The 16,262-nt window shown below is 39.2% G+C and overlaps 1 long non-coding RNA gene across 1 annotated transcript; it reads right to left on the bottom strand.

The window, feature by feature from the left end:
- Positions 1–5,906: 5,906 nt before the first annotated feature.
- Positions 5,907–15,526, bottom strand: LOC116790106. The gene is made up of 2 exons (XR_004358260.1): positions 15,470–15,526; positions 5,907–6,390 (listed from the first exon to the last, which is right to left on the bottom strand). It is a non-coding gene; the product is annotated as an uncharacterized LOC116790106 (long non-coding RNA).
- Between the last annotated feature and the right edge of the window lie 736 nt (positions 15,527–16,262).

Raw genomic sequence — 16,262 nt, 5'->3', positions numbered from 1 at the left:
GGGATTTCTGGGTTCCCACCAAGCTGGTGTTGCATGAGTGCACTGAAAGACCCACTGAGGGAAAGACAGGTTGAAGGGAAAACCTTTTTGGTTTCATAGGCTCTGAATCCAGTCTTTGCTTTGGCTTCATGTGTACAAATCTGCAATCGTCCCCCTGTAATCCTCCAGTACAGGATGCATTTCTGCAAAATTTAACTGGAAGTTTCCTGGCAAAACAGTTCTACAGAGAAACTTTCCATGGAGTTTATCAGTCTCAGCAAACTTCTGCCAGAAAATCTTTTTCAGTAGCAGGTCAAACTGGTCAGACTTAAAAAATTATGTTGGGTCTATATTTATAATTGGGACATTATGAATTGAGCAAAACTCCAGCTTCCAGACCTGCTCTGCCTAACTCAGAAAAAAGACAATTCCTTAAAAGAGCCTTAGGGCTGAATTTTTCAGGAGTGGCTCTGAGAACTGAGTGGTTTTGCTTTCCTCTCTGGAGATGCTTCAATCTCTATAAAATAGGCTGAATATTCAGAAGTGTGAAATACCCCTTGAAGTGAAATACTCCTTGAAATACTCCTGTGAAGGAGACACAGCCACACGGTCAAAGTTCTCAGTCAGTAGCCTGGTATCGCACGAGGATAAAGGTGAGCTTCTTGCAGGTAAAGTGCCATAAACACCTTTCACAGGCACACATATATACATCTCTCTCATTTTTTCCAGTAGAAAATGAAACCTTGGAAAGTTTTCGTAACTTCCAGCACAGAACAGCAAGCTCCTTTTATCTGCAGAGGAAGATAAAGGCCAAGGAAGGCTATCAAGGAGCTCACAGACATGGGCTTACCCTCTCACCTCCTGCTCCACCAGGAGATCCTGCCTCTTGGCATGCTTGCCTCTTCTTTCCACCATTCTCTTTTTATTTCTGTGCTTTTTCTTCTTGCCATTTGATGTTTTCATCAGCTCCAACCCACAGCCAGGAAAGTGAAAGATGAGCATCACCATTTCCCCTGGGCTACGACCAGCCAGGCCTGTTGGAGAAAAGAGCCCTCTCACATCCTGTACCTCTGCCACAACTATCTTCATCTCCAAGGAACCAGAGCTGAGCAGCACCCTCATCCACCCTGCCCCAACTATTCCCCTCAGCTGTGGTTCATGCTTTCCTCTCAGGCACTGTTGTCTCTCCTGTTTGTCACACACATACAAGGAATCTAAAGGGTTTTTGGGAAAAGTGATGTTAAAATTTTGCTGCAACCTAGAAATGGTTGGTGCTAAACTAAAACTATTTCCCGAAGAAATAGCAGCATGTAGGGTTCACCTTGTTCTTATTGCTAAGGCAGACAAATGTTCAGTCAGCACTGCTTCTCGAGTCAAATCATGACAAGGTAAAATACAAGCTGGTGGACTTTTAGAAATAGGTAAAACGTAACTGCCAAAAAATTTTAAATGGAGAAGAAGGTGAAAGTTAATAATACTTCTTTGTCCATGCTCAAACTTTTAAACTACGCCTCCTCCTCTGTCAGAAATTCTGATTTCTCAAGAAATCAGTTTTTCTTTCTTTCAACCCACTGTCAGTTTTCTCTTACACCTCTTCACCACAGGAGCTCTGCACGTGAGGACACTGTGCCATCAGTCCAGTTTATTTGACTATCCTTAGTGTTATGTCCATTTTGAGAGCAGGCAGAAGTTCTAAGATAGAAAGTGTCACTATCAAAAAATGTAGAAAAACAGTCTATGTAAATGCACAGAACTCAAGAGTCTTTCAAAACTGGCTTCTTACTTGTAGGGAGACACCTAGCCTTTGTACCCAACTATGATCACAAGATCTCCAATTTTTAAATGAAATCTTTCTATTCTTTCTCAACAAAAATCTTCGTAATTTCCCTTAAGTGGAAAACACTCAGATTCCCTCTTTGTATTTCCCAAACCAGCTTAGTTATTTTTCCAGATCCTGGAATTTCTCAAAGATGGCAAATATCCATAACAAATCTGATCAACTAATTAAGCCTTCCTGGTTTTACCAGCAGTCACAGTTTCTACAGCACTAAACTCATGCCTGTGCCCAGGAAATTACATTTCTTAAGGCTACATTAAATTATGAAAACAGTTTGGAGAATCATAAGCTCTTAAAACTTTAAAACCATTTCAACTCGGTCAGATAGAGCTTGGGTTGAGGATTCTCAGATGTGGAGCTCCCTGTAGCTCCGCTCACCTGCTGGACCAATGCCAACATATGAGCCAGTGGAATATGCAGTTTGTAGTTACTGCATCTCCAGATGATTATCTAAGAAAAGCCCAACCAGCAAAATAAAGCTTAATTTTTAGTTCAAAAATATGAAGGTCTGCACTTTTGAGAAGGGCCTGGTTATTCTGAGCAAGAGTCTTGAAATACAGTCTTTATTTTAGATGTCCCTCATATCACTTCACTAGTTGCAAAACAATATTAATAAGAATCAGTTCTGGAACCAGAACACTTCATTTTCGTTAGTCAGTACAAATGATCTTCTTAGTACCTTGCTTCTGACAGATCTTGGGTTTTCAGTTAACAAGCACCAAAACCTGTCTCACTAGCACTGAGCAATAACATCCTGAATAATCACAGGAACTCATTTATCATTAAAAATTCATATTTCAAAATCAGCTGCCATATCATTTGGCACATTGAAATAATTGTATTATATTTAACCCCTCAATAACTCAGCTACCTAAATCATTTCCAAATTGTATCGTCCCTTCTCCAAGGCTTTCATTAGGCTGACAAATATCTGTGCCAGAATGTGAGCTCTAAGTTCCTTGGAACAAATCGTCTTCTTGCAATGTTATTGCCAGCTGATGGCAGAAGCAGGATGAGCCATTTGTTTGCTTTGTGAGGCTGGCTTTCATCATCCTGAATTCAACACTAATATCTTGATAATCCTGCATTTAAATCTATGGACACTAATGCGCCCCTTTTTGGATCTTCTCACAGAAGTATCAAAGGCTTAGAAAGGCTGACAATAATTTTCCCATCTGTAAGGTTCACAAAAAAAATGAGGATTAAAATCTTCACAGTGGATAGGTTGTAAATTATGTATTTCTCTGGACATTACTATGAGTAATTCTGCTTTACTTGGAGTGCTATGATCCAAAGTTAGAAAAAGATTAAGAGATTAATTTCCTTCTTGATTCATTATTGCACATTTTGTTCTTTTTTTTCTTATGTTTCTACTGTTTATGTACTAAAAATGTTTTATTCATGGATCCTTACATAATTGTCCATGACCATGGCACAAGATACATTCAAATGCCTTGACATTTCAAATACACATCTCATTTCATACTGTTTTAGGATTACACAGACAATAACTGCATAATGTTCTTGTACTCTGATGGTGTGACACCAAAACAATAAAAAGTACCAGTTCAAATTTTGCAGCATAATACTTTCCTGTTGCAAAATGTTCAGAAGATTGGGCTCGTTGCCTTACAAGGCTCTGTTTGGGAATGACTTTTGCCCAGAGTTTTTTCACTTTTCTATCTTTCATATCCATAAAGTTAAAAGAGGGAAGGGGGAGAGGAGCAGAAGGAAAGAGTAGATATCCACATCAAAATTTTCAAGGGATTGTAATACCTCTCACTGACAGCTTTTTCATCACAATGCCAATTGCGATCAGTATAAAAGTTATTTTTGCCTGGATAAGAATTTACAGTGCAGTTGGAACGACACAGGAATCTTCTACAGCACTCATACAAATGTATAGTCATAGCATACAATAAACCCTCTAATTAGTTCAGATATGACATTGTTCTCTATCCCAATTTACTGGTAAAGTTAAGGGATGGTGTGTGCTTGTTTTGAATACATTAGACACTTTGTTCTGATCACATTCTATGCACATTTCACAGAGGAAAATACATCTGCTCCACCAGTGATATAAAATGGGTATTTCCTTAGGGGTGTGTAAAGTGTGTATAAATCTCTGCATCTGCTTGAGATTTGCATAGATGGTGGTACATAGGTCACTGGTGCACTTAGTTTTCTCTGTCGTCTGGGAGTAATGCTGGTTAGCTCTCAATGCCGCAAGGAGATCATAGACATTTTTTGCTTACATGTGTAGAGCTTTATTCTGTTCTGCATAGGGGTCTGTGTTGCATTCCTAGTTTAGCTGTGTTTCTACATATTTAGAATTAAAAGCTGACTTTGTATGGTATTGTTGGCCATTGTTTATGCACTCAGATTAGTTTCACCTTTTATGTTAAATTAAGAATTCACATATTTTGTCCATCAATGAATCATAACAAGTCTGTATGTTGAAAATATTTGTCACAGCTCACAGAAAAAGACCCTTTTGTATAGCTTATTGTCTTATATTAGCTCACTTTTTTCTCAAGACATTCCCCCTGCAGCAATCCCCACTGTAAGCCATTAGCTGTGCACATCTGCCCACTCTAATGACCACTCTAGTGTACATATACCTGACTGCCATCTAATTTAGACATCACCCATAGGACACTAATATTAATGTCTCTGGGGCCAGCTAACTCCTGGATTATTGACTGGCTACAGTTATCACTTCATTTGGTCTTTGGAGGTGAACGAAGTGCACCTGAGGTCATAAATAGGTCAAATGATTATACAGTTTGCAAAGGAATCAAGTATTTTTGTTACCCTAACAAGAATCAAAAATACACTTTCTAATTTGTTTTGACAGGGAATTCAATTGCTTTGCCTTTATGCAATGTCCCCTTTGTGTAGCTATGAAAATGCAGCCAATTAGGCATAAAATTCTTTTTCCGTATGAGCAGCAAGTTAAATAAATTGATGCCATTTAAAATTAACACGAAAAAAAAGAAAGAAAATTGATGGTATCAAATATCTGATAATCAATCTTTTATTTTATAAAGAAAAGAAAAAGGAAGAAATCAGGGCTGCTATTTCTAATTAAAGTAGTAAATAGAGATGTGATAAACAGCCTAAACAGTTGTAGGGAGGTAAACACACGGAGAAGAAAGAGCTATTTAAGCTAAAGGAAAATGGTGGCATGAGAACAAATGGGTATAAATTGTTCCTGATTATGTAAGACTGGATTTAGAAGACCATTTTGAGCCATTGGAAGAGTGGGTTCCTGAACAGCTCTCTAATTAATATTAGAGTGGGGAAAAAATGCATAATTTGGGTAAATTGAAGCTTGATAAATAAATTCTATAACCTGTTTTCATCTGAGAGCAAGGGATTGCACAAAGTAATCAAGGATTTCCCTTTCGGTCCAAATTTGTGAAAATTGTGTTTGGACAGTAGGCCAAATCCAGATCTGTTGCAGAAAGCACAGCTCAAGAGATATTTGTGCCACTACATATTTTTACATTGAAAGCAAATCCACTTCTCTCTAGAAAAGTAAGAAAACACCTTCTTCCCAAACATAACAGACAAATTTGAGTTAATACCAGTTCTGAATTTGTCCCATTATGCAACAGATTCAAATGTTCACATTTTTAATGGAAGTTGTCCAGCAAAGCACCCTTTGAGATAAATACTCAATTGTAGCAAGTAAATGTGACAGAACAGAAAATTCTGGGGTTTCTTCTAGTATGGACACTTATATGCATATGAATCCAGTGGAAAAATTGAGGTAGAGAGGACCACCTTAGGATGCAGCCTGGATTTTGCCTGCTATAGATTTATGAGAGAAGATGAAATATTTTTGTACAAAAAAGAGAGTGTTTGAACACACAAAAAATGCAAATTTTCATAAAAATCAGCAAATCTACTCAAGAGCTGAGTGGGCTTGATCCTATACATCTCCAACCCTATTTGCCTTCAATGTGAGCTTAGCATTTACAATCAATATTTATAAATGGATCCATGCCAAGATGCCTGCACTAAAAAATGTAAGTGGATACTGTATTATAACATTTTGGTAACAAAAGATAAAGGAAAAGTAATGTATCGACTCTTCTGTCCATTTATTTTTGTTTGTTTCAGGGTAAGAAGCAGATACATGGCTTTCTCCAACCAAATTGCTACAAAAACCTGTATTACAGCGAAAAAGGTCAATGCTATAAAACTATGTGCTTTCCTTTTTAAGTGTGTTGCTTTCACACGTTACCAACTATTGTACTAAACATTCTATAAAATCCTAGGAAAGGATAGTCATTTATAGACATTCTTTTGTTAGGTGTTTCTCATTGCATGAAGAGTCATCAGTGATCTGCCCCTCGCCTGCCTTTGACTTGGGATGAAAGTTGTCAACTGCTTAAGTATCAGCATGAGAGGGGATGAAGAAGGCAGCTGCCTGTTCCACTGATCCTCGGGAGAGCTCGGTAAGATGTGTCGAGACACTCAGGAGCCGTTCCAAATGTGGAAATCTCCCTTGCTCTCATCACACACAGCAAGTACGCAAGTACCACAATAGATGGGGAGTGATGAGGCTTTAAAAAAAAGAAAGACGAAGAAGAGTAATATTGTTACAAATAGCAGCTGCATCCCCAGAGTACCACTGCAGCTCAGAGAACTGTTGTTCTGGGAATGGCTTTGCTATTAGTACTAAAAATTAAGCAGTCTCACTAGATGTGACTAACAGTTTTTAAACTGTCAAAGTGTTTCATATACAGTAGCTCTGTTTCCCAATTCCATTTCCTCATTAACCAAGCCAGGAAAAAAATGACTGCACTAATTAGTTCTCTTTCAGCTTTTTTTTCTTCTAATTACACTAGCTCCCCTCCCCCTGCCTGCATATATCAAAAAATGTCACCAGCTTGGGGGAGAGATTTGTGCAAGCCCTGGCTGAAGGATCAGGACCAGAGCTGGAGCAAGCACTGATTCATTCCTTCTCCTACACAACAGGAACACCAGAGGTGGAAACCTGTTCCTTGAACATCCAAAGCAGTGGTTCAGCATCCCTAACCATTTGTACTGGTTTTGGCTGCAGTAATTTTCTTAATAGTAGATGGTATAGGGCCATATTTTGGACATGTGATGAAGAGAGTGTTGATAACACAGGGATGTTTTAGCTATTGCTGAGCGGAGCTTATACAGAGTTGAGGCCTTTTCTGCTTCTCACCCCAACTCACTGGCGAGGAGGCTGTGGGTGCACAAGGGGCTGGGAGGGGACACAGCCAGGACAGCTGACCTCAACCGACCAAAGGGATGTTCTAGACCATATGGCATCATGCTCAGCAATAAAACTGGGCAAGTGTGAAGGTTGGTGGAGACTCCTGTTGTTCTGGGCACCTGTCAGTCTGTGGTGAGAATTTGTTCCCTTTTCCATCAATTCTGTTTCTGAACAGGGGGTGTGTTTGAGGTGGTTTTCTCATTCTTACCCTTACTATTCTCCCCCACATCCAACTTGCTGGGGGAGTGAGCAAGTGGTTGTGTGTTCCTTTGCTGTCTACTGTGGTTAAACCACACCACCATCTCAGGGTTTTGCTCCTTTGTGGTAGCCTGCTTTCTCCCACAGACATGCTCTGCTGCTGCTAAGCACGGTTTCCTCAGCAGTGGAAACCGACACAAGGAATACATTGGCACCTCCAGTAGCTCCTGCCTTCCTGCCCAGCTGCAGCAGTAGGTGTGCATGGGATGGTCACACATCAGCACATTTTTTGCACACAGATTCCAGGCTTGTTGAGGCTTTTGTTAACACCACGGTAAATAAGGATAATGCCCCTTCATCAGTGTTTTCCCCAGTCTTAACTTCCTTTCTTCTCCTCAACCACAAAAATGCCTGTTTTTCAGACACTACTTTGTCACTAGTATTTTACAGGAGAAGAAAGAGAGATGGAAGAAATTGTTACTATTTTACAATTACCTTCACAATACAACAAGCATGTGCAAGGTGAAAGGCTGTGCAATGACAACAGTACAGTTGCAGCTGCTGCCTGCACCTCAGATCCCCTGTTCAGCCTGCACTCACACAGCCTGCTGGTTTGACTTTCAAAAAAATCCCACTTAAATAACTATGTACATTTGCCAAGAAAAGAAAGCTCATTTGCACTGCACAACACTGGATATCATTTAATTTGACCAACTTGAGAGGTTTGCTACATTGCACAGACACCTGTGAGATGAACCAGCCATCTCTCACTAATATATACACATAACGTGCATCTCCAAGACCCCTTCTCTACTTTTTGGAACAAATGTATAGCACTAAAACATTGGCATCTTTCAGACTTTTTAGAAAGTCCTCAAATCCAAAATGATGCCTGAACTAATGAGATGATGCCTGGGTAGGAAGTTCTTTGGTGCTATTTCATTATTACTCTGATTCTTAAGAGGGACAACAGGAGTTCCAGTTTGCACTAATTGAGTAAATGATCTTAACAGGAGTGATGTCTGTACACTCAAAATTGGACTGCAAACTATTGTCACTGAGCCCAGCCAGGCACTGGATGGTTTGATGTCTGTTTAATTAATTGAACCACTTTTCAACTGGTACCTAAATAAGGAATAGTTCCACATGACATCATTATTTCTCTAAGCATCCTTTTAATTCCTCTGTTTTACTGCCCTGTGAGTACTCAGCCCTCCTCACCACTCAAAAAAATAAATGTCTAGAGAGCAAACAAATTGCTGGGTTTTGTGCTGACTGCCAGAGGATCCAGAGACCATGGCAAAAGTGCTCTCTGGCATCTTCATCTTCACATGAGGGCTTTTCATTCCTCCTCAGCATGCACAGGGGTGCACCCAACAACATTCCCCCTTCAAGAGTAGATGCTCTGTCTCTGGTAGCTGCTGGGAAAGCGCAGACAGCCCTGTTTAAGCCCCTGCCTCCAGTTCTGCCGTCTTCCCCTGCCCTTGATCCTGCCTGCCGGGGCCTCTTGCCCCAGGAAAAGGAAGAGGAAAGGAGAAGGGTCACAAAGGACATGTTCAGGGAACAAGACAACCCTGCTAGCATGCCTCAGCCTGGGCTGAGCCTTCCTGCCTGTCCTAAGCCTGGGCAGTCACCAGTCATTCACTTTCACTTACAGTCACTGTACATGTCTTCTGCTGCCCTGCCTCCAGCTATGGTTAGCCATGTTCTCAGTCTTTGGGCAAAAGATGTGACAGAATGCATTAGATTTTAATAGAAAAGACTCTTGATGGAGTTTATTGTGAAACTTTAAAAAGTTTTTGGAGGAAAAGCTATGCAACCGAAAGAACCAACCTCTTATAACACTGAATATCTTCAACTTATCATTGGCCTTGGAAATATTTTTTAGATCTGAGCTTAAAAATGTAGATATTTCAAGAAAAATACATGTTTTATTTTATTTTTTGTTTATATCAGTTTTATTTAAACAGGAACTTACAATCATAGTTTTTCTTTGAAATGCTAGGTAGTTCGCAATTCAGAAGTGCAAAATAATTTAAAGAAGCATTGTTATACACATAACAATACAATATTTTAATAGTATTTAGTTCAATTCAACAGCAAAAATTAAATCTAAGGTCTAAATAAGATGCATAAATCTGCAACTGCCACACTTTAAGATCCAGGTCAGTATGCAGAATTCTGCGCAATCAGGAATACCTAAGACCAGAAAACAGAGCTTTTTTCTCCTCAGGTGTTGATATCATAAGGAAAGCAAATGATTTAACAAATGTGCTAGATTTTGCTCTTCCTTGCACTAGTGAAAATCTAGAGTAACCTGAAATTAGTTTCATCATCCAGGACTTTCAATGCAGCTGAAAGCAGAATGTTACTTTGTCTCATCACTGAGATTTTTTAGTGTTTTTGTACTGGTCTGTTTTTCAAACATGCATTTTTTTCTTCTTGTTTACAAAAGAGATTTGAGTAACACAGTTGTTGAACTTTCTTTGCCTATTACCACTATTGGTATGTGCACTCTACCAAAAGTAACAAGTTTAGACAAGGATAGAGAAGTCGAAGGATAATTTTGCTTTTCCCCACAAAAATAACAAAAATATTTAAGAACAAGAGAAGATTGCTGCGAACTAAAATCCTGACTTCCTCCCCTGTTGTGAGAACTATAAACCTCTCCAACTATGACTGAGAGGTCTAAGCCAGAGCTTGTAGTGATGACAACAGGTTAGTGAACAAGAAAGGAATGAGCTTATAAAGTATAAAAGTAATTCTCCGTAATGGTTTTGAGTCTAGGATTTCCTTCCTGGCAACCAGGAAGGAAGGAAGGAAGTATTCCATCCTATTCCTTTACATAATCAAACATATAAATAGACAGAGAGAGAAGCCTCTTCCTCTCTTCCCTTCCGGCGAGGTTTGGAGACAGGAGACTCCGGCAGCCGGTCTCGCTCCTGTGGGGGAGCTGAGGCCTGGCCGGGCCTACGGGGCCTGTTGTTTCTGCCGATCCGGGCAGATCTGGTAGTGTGGTGGTGGTGTTGGGCGCAATTGTGCTATCTCAAGGAAAGTATTAAGATTTTCTTTGGCTAGTTCTTTATTGAGTGTGTATACCTGGTTTTGTTTTTTTTTTTTTTTGTCCCTTTTTCCCTTCTCCTTTTCTGTTTTCGGGTGTTGGGGGTTTCTTTCTTATGTGTGTACAGTTTTTGTAATTGTATATAAATGTAATATAAGTGTAAATATATTTATATATTGCTTTAGCTTTCTCTTATTTTGGTTCTCTTGGGTTTTTTTCTTTTCCCTTGGTTTTGGGGAGGAGCGCTTGCGGTGGGGTTTGGAGACTTGGCAGGGAGACAGCTCTAAACCACCACATTCTCACAGTGTATTTTTCAAGCTGTACACAACACACTTAGTAAATAGCTGATCTAAGTGAGAATGCTTCAGGAGATGTTGCCTTTCTAAGCACAAGAATGCCAGGTATCTTCACCATACCTCATGCTCCGTATTTGTTCAACATCATTACACCTTCAACATGAGATTTAACTTTCCTCTGTCCCACCAAGCACTCTCCTGAAATTATCTATATCCCTTACTTTACACCACTTGCCATTCTCAGTAATCCAGCCCCCAAAGTCCATCTATCAACCTGTGGCTCAGGCTGTGCCTCTGTCCATAGGTGTTTTCCATTCAGCCTATTTTTCCTAAAGACAGAGATGCAAGTTCAAGGAGTAAACACTGTTCAAACAGTAAGAATTTGCCTTGTCTGTGTCCATGTTTCCTGCTGGGTCAAGTAGTGCTTGAGAGACTTCTATGGTGTCTAGACTACCCTAAAGCATGGTGACAACCAAGGAGATAGATTTGTGTACAGAAACAGATCCACAACCTCCTAATTTCCTTAGTGGCTTCTGATATTGACAATTTGTCGTATACTTAAGGTACTTTTAGCAAAGGAATAAATATAAATAATGTTCCTGCATAATTAAGCTCCCATTTTGGCTGCATTTAAGTCAGTTGTTGGAGTTGCATTCTACTTTCAACAAGTGAGCCGCTAATGTAAATTCTTTTGTTTGCTTGCCTATGGACTGGAATGAAAAACAATAGGTTAAAGATATTAAATTCTGGCTTTGGTAATAGAATTCTGAAATAAGCCAAGATCAGAATATAATCTGTGGATTGTTTTTTATTTTATTTAAATAACACCCTACTGCAATTTCACTCAACTCTATTGATGTAGAATAGCCACCTTTTAAATGAGCAGTCAAATAGATTGCTCTCATATCAGCTTTATTTTATGAGAGAAATTGTGTAATAGTACCCAGCTGCTTTCCCTCATCACCTCTCTTCTACACATGACCCTTATCAGGACTAGTCATGTGAACCACAGCTACTGTCTAAAGCCTGTACCTGCTGTAACAGCTAATAAAAGACATCACTGCAGTCATCTGTTTGGTGTTCAGGCTCAGGAGACAAGAAATAGGTGAATTCTACATTGCTCTGGTTAGTGAAAGGCAGGATCTGTTAACTAGCACTTGTTCTGATCTACAGTGTTGAAGTCTCCCAGGCTTAGGTCTGAAATGGTGTGACCACAAATTTGCCAAAAAATATTATACTGTGTTTAGCTTCATTCTTTTAACTCTTAGTCACTGACAACCTTCCAGTTATTAGTCTCTTGGGTAGCACTGTGTCACTTATTGAGCCATCTGTCCTCCCAGTTTTTCCCTTAAAATTTTCAGCCCATCACCATAGTGCATCTATCTCTCTGAGAAAATTTACTTCTCTCTAATCTACCTGTGAATTTTGTTAACAGTACCCATGGAAAAAAATTATACAGCAGTAAACTTTGTAATCTTAAATAGTTCTTGATGTGTACAAAAGCTTACAATACATCAGTCCCATCTGCACCTAGACCACTCAACACTTACTTTCCAGCCAGACTATACCCTTTTTCATTCCTGGCTTACCCTCCTTCTTTCTCACCTCTGTAATGGTTCACTTCTGGTCTCCTATACATGATGGATTTTTTATAACTCTTGCAGATATAACCCTTGCACAGTGGCTAAGCTCATTTCCCAAAATCACCCTAATCTGCAATTGAAACCTGGTCATTTTCACTGCAAAACTAAGTCACTCAAAAATAGTTTCAAGTCCCCAGCTTCGGAAATAGAATAAAAAACCCTGTAATGTTTGTTTTCTTCCACACTGCTACCTGAAAGTCTGCAAGTTTAGAATTACATTGAATTCACTTGTACTTAATGTCAAGCAAGTACCTGTAAGATCTTCCCAGGTGCTGTCTGCAGAAAAAAAAAATCTGCAGAATGGCACCATTTATTAAACTCTGTTTACTGATTCAGCAATAGTAGTAAGTGTTCAGAGTCTTACTTCCTACATTGAAATAAATTAATAGATTTACTCTCAGCTACACCACTTTAACTCAAATCACAAAGCCTGACTGAATATGCAGCATCTCAGGAGAATCTATAACACACAAAAAAACCCTAGAAGATGAGCTGGCTTTCCTCCAAGAGGAAAGCTAAGTGCCAAAAGAACAGGCAATATTAGCAGTATTAACATGTTTATTTCTTTCCTATTGTTATTATTAGCTCTGCCCAGAACATGCTGGGTATAGCTAATAATTTTGTTGCACAAAAATCAGTCCTCTCTGAGTCTGGATCTACTTCTTTTCCACTTTTAGAGCCAGTACTGCTAAAAGACACCTTGGGCCGCTATATTTGCTTGCATAAGATCTAAGGGAACATCTGCTAACTAAGAGTAACCCCAGCATGGCAGAGCCTCCTAGTTTATAGACCCCCATAATCCTGTCTCAGGGAGAGGAGTGAGGCTGGCCTGAAATTGAGTCTCCTGATCCTGCACTTCTAACATTAACACCATCTCAGGTGAGGACCACTTTCTGTGCTGCTGGGGCAAGGCAAGGTGCCTAGACCCTGATGACAGATCCAGGTACAGGTAATTCATCAGATGAGTCATGAAGAATAGCAGAAAGGAGAAATGACTCACCAATGTTGGGATCTACAGAGCACTGCCAGCCCTCAAAGATTTTCATACACTATGAGACATCCACAGTCTTCATCACCCAACTCAGTTCCATGTATCAGAGATAATGAACTCTGGAGCACCTGAGCCATGCACTCAAACAATTGCACTAATTACTTTTCAATACAGTTGCTTGAAGAGGAAAATCAACAGTTGTGTTTTACTCAAGGAGACATTGGAAGCAAAGAAGAACATGGAGTAAGACTAATTAGAAGCCAGACTGGTCCAACTATGCAGCAGAAGGGGCCGCACGTCTCTAGAGCACAGCCTCTGCTGACTACCACAGCAAGCCACTCTAAACTTACTTAAAATCATGTGAGTAAAACCACTTAGTAATTTCATTTAATTATTTACCATAAAAAAGTACTATTATATTCTATTAAAAAACTGTGTTCACAGCTTCTGAAAACATGCTGTTATTTCATTCTCACACAGAAGTTTTATTCATAATGTCATAAAACGATCAGAGACTTTTGAAGACTCTGTTATGGTTTAAAAAAAGAAACTTCAAAATTATCTGAAGTTGAATTGAGATAATCTTTGGAATTAAAATTGCTAATTATACTTAAGAATGGTCTTAAGATAACTTAAGACCATTCAAGAAGACCTATTGTTACCTAGTGTGCATAGAGCATAAAACTGGATTTCAGCTGAAAAGCAAAACCATCAAATTCAGATAGAAAAGGACTGCCCTGTGACAGGGGTACAGCCTTCCTCTACAGTGTGAGCCAAGGTAGAGAAAGGTTCCCCGTAGCAGTCTATAAATATGTTTTTAATCACAGACATCATGGTGGCAATAAGATTTGAGATGTTAAAGTAGTCTGCCTGCCACCCAGCCCTTCTTTCCTCCCAGACATCCCTCAAGGAGTCCTAGTTAGACAACTCTTGTTAGCGTAAGACTGTGCAGGAAATCACAAAAGATGATCTAATCTTTCATGGCTATGTGACAATAATAACTTTCAGTCATCCAGAATATGGACTTGAACAGATCTGCAAATGAAGTCCTCTGTACTCTTTAAATTCTCTAAAGCACCTACACCCCCAGCCTTTTTTAATAGGGTGTGTACTTTCACCACCTAAACTCAGTTTAGCACCTAGCACATTCAGTGGAAGGAAACAGGCTACTCAAGAGGGTGATTTCTGAGGAGTAACATCTGATTTACACCAGGTCACAGGAAGAAGCATTTAGACTTTAAATGCTATACTCCAAGCCTATGTTGTAACTATTCAACTAAAGCTCTTACAAAAGGTGACTTGGTACCCTGTGTTGTTGCTTAGCAAAGTCAGTGGGGAAATACTGCATCTGTTAAAGGCAATAAAATTTCCCTGCAGCACAGACAGCCTTTTATTCGGTTAGCTGTGAAACAGTTCATGGCTAGAAAGTTTTCCAGCCTCAAAATCTGAAAACTAGGGTTCAGGACAGGCACAGAAGCCACATACCCATTACTACTGCACATGATTCAATAAAACAGGAGGAGAACATATATTTGTAAATATTTTTCCAAATAATAATAGAAAATCCTTACAAGGGATTCCAAACCTTTTCATGCCTAAGTGGTATAAATATGAAGTAATTCCACTGGAATTCACAGTGCTCCAGGGCTGTAAAATCTGTATCAGTGATCAGAGACTCAAATTTATTCATTTTTTGGCACATCTACTAACTTTATGTATTTGACTAAACTTCTAGGTGTAATTTAACCAAGAGAATAAGCGTTATTTGAATTTGTAGACTAAATGATTGCATGTCCTGGGAAATATTTCTAGCAGGTGCACTTTCATCTAAAACAGATTTAGCTGGGGCATCATTGCTAAGATTGTTGGCACCTGGCTCTTTATCGTATAACAATCTAGGAAGAGTTATGGCAAAAGAACAAATCGGTTTTGGAGCAGACAATGTGCATTAGGCTCTGGGTATGTGTAAACCCGACATTTCCAGCTGCATTCTAGGCATTAAAGAGTTATATATACCCATTGGAAGTGTACCAGGGTTCTGGCAGAAGTTCAAGAATCTCTGAACTTATATAGGCCCCAGAAGACTTGTTTAATAACCAAAGTGTGGGGGGGAAAGGTTTAGCATATCAGCCATTTTTTGTTCTTATATAACAAAGCTTTATTTTAAGCAATGAGACTGAATTTTCACTATGAAAGCCCTAAATTACCTTTCAAAGACAAAACTTGCAGAAAATCCTCTCTCAAATAATCTCAGGAAGGAATTGATTTAAAAGGCAAAACAGAAATTTAATGAATAAAACAAAGAGAAAAATATATATGGATATAATATCAAATATATTCAAGAAGGGACATAACCCCAAGAGTCATTCAGACTGTAAAACTTACAGCAGACAAAAAAGAACTAAATACAAGAGAATGCAATAATTAATTTGTGCATCCAGTAAGTTAACAAGTACTTTATTGGCATAAATTCTCTGTTCACAGTATATCAATTGAAATGAACACATTCTGTGTGGAAAACTCATGACACTTTCAATACCTTCTTTATTTCACAGAAGTTAGAAGAGCTGATGCAGCACAGGTTCTGATACGAACTACTCTCTTTTGTCTTTGTATTATTCCACAGACTCAAGAGGCTTTGAGAGCAGAAGCAGCTCTTGTTGTTAAAATGGTAAATCTGCATAGTGGGCACTACACATCTGAGACAGAGACGGATTAATTTCACAAGACACATCCACAACTATACAAAGCCAAGCACTGTTTTGTAGCAGATCTCACCAATCTCTTACTCAAACATACTGGGAGTCTTGTGGGCCTGGCAGTAGTCACCCATACGGACTCAAGTGGATTCAGCTCCTTTAAGTTCAAATCGTTCACTATTTCTTTCTTCTGGATCTTTTAACTTTCTTCCCATTTCTTTTTTTGAGGCTTGTTTTAGCATTGCTTTTCCTCTCTCAGCTGTTACATTACTTTCTCTATCTTTCTGAGGACATTTTCCCC

This window comes from Chiroxiphia lanceolata, chromosome 1 (genome assembly GCF_009829145.1).
Source record: "Chiroxiphia lanceolata isolate bChiLan1 chromosome 1, bChiLan1.pri, whole genome shotgun sequence".
NCBI lineage: Eukaryota > Metazoa > Chordata > Aves > Passeriformes > Pipridae > Chiroxiphia > Chiroxiphia lanceolata.
The sequence above is the reverse complement of the archived record's forward strand: the minus strand, read 5'-3'. Positions and strand labels throughout refer to the sequence as shown.